Source organism: Aulostomus chinensis, chromosome 1 (assembly GCF_037954235.1).
Source record: "Aulostomus chinensis isolate RoL2024-O1b breed Wild chromosome 1, RoL_Achi_v1.0, whole genome shotgun sequence".
NCBI classification, from domain to species: Eukaryota; Metazoa; Chordata; class Actinopteri; order Syngnathiformes; family Aulostomidae; genus Aulostomus; species Aulostomus chinensis.
Genome location: NC_141320.1, coordinates 4,486,745 through 4,488,149, shown reverse-complemented (window position 1 = coordinate 4,488,149; position 1,405 = coordinate 4,486,745).

Here is a 1,405-nt window from a genome sequence, read left to right as displayed (position 1 = left end):
CTCAAGATGATGCTAACAGTAATTTAGCGATAGTTGCTAAGAAACTCAGTGATGCTTACAGTAATGTAGAAAGAGTTTCGAACAACCTCAAAGTGATGCTGACAGTCATTTAGTAAGAGTTGCTAATGAACTCAATTTAATGCTACAGTGATGTCGTGAGAATTGCTCATAAAAACAAAATGATGCTAAGAGTAATGTAGAAATTGTTGCTAAAAAACTCAAAGTGATGCTGACAGTAATGTAGTAAGAGTTGCTACGAACCTCAAAATAATGTGACAGTGATGTCAGAAGAATTGCTATTGATCTCAAAATGATGCGACAGTGATGTAGTAAGAATTGCTAATAAACTCAAAATGATGCTAACAGTAATGTAGTGATAGTTGCTAAAAAACTCAAAGTGATGCTGACAGTAATGTAGTAAGAGTTGCTATGAACCTCAAAATAATGTGACAGTGATGTCAGAAGAATTGCTAATGATCTCAAAATGATGCGACAGTGATGTAGTAAGAATTGCTAATGAACTCAAAATGATGCTAACAGTAATGGAGTGAAAGTTTCGAATAACCTCAAAGTGATGCTGACAGTAATGTAGTAAGAGTTGCTACGAACCTAAAAATATTGCGACAGTGATGTCGGAAGAATTGCTAATGAAATCAAAATGATGCTAACAGAAATGTAGTGATAGTTGCTAATCAAGTCAGTGATGCTTACAGTAATGTAGTAAGTGTTTCGAATAACCTCAAAGTGATGCTCACAGTCATGTGGTAAGAGTTGCTACGAACCTCAAAATAATGCGACAGTAATGTAGTAAAAGTTGCTACGAACCTCAAAATATTGCGACAGTGATGTCGGAAGAATAGCTAATGAACTCAAGATTATTTCTAACAGTAATGTCGTGATAGTTGCTAAGAAACTCAGTGATGCTTACAGTAATGCAGTAAGAGTTTCGAACAACCTCAAAGTGATGCTGACGGTCATTTAGTAAGAATGCCAATGAACTCAATTTAATGCTACAGTGATGTTCTGAGAATTGCTCAACAACTCAAAATGATGCTAACAGTAATGTAGTGATAGTTGCTAATAAACTCGAAGTGATGCTGACAGTAATGTAGTAAGAGTTGCTACGAACCTTAAAATAATGCAACAGAAATGTAAGAGTTGCTACGAACCTCAAAATATTGCAACAGTGATGTCGGAAGAATTGCTAATGATCTCAAAATGATGCGACAGTGATGTAGTAAGAATTGCTAATGAACTCAAATGATGCTAACAGTAATGTAGTGATAGTTGCGAATCAACTCAGTGATGCTTACAGTAATGTAGTAAGTGTTTCGAATAACCTCAAAGTGATGCTGACAGTCATTAGGAAGAGTTGCTACGAACCTCAAAATAATGCGACAGTGAT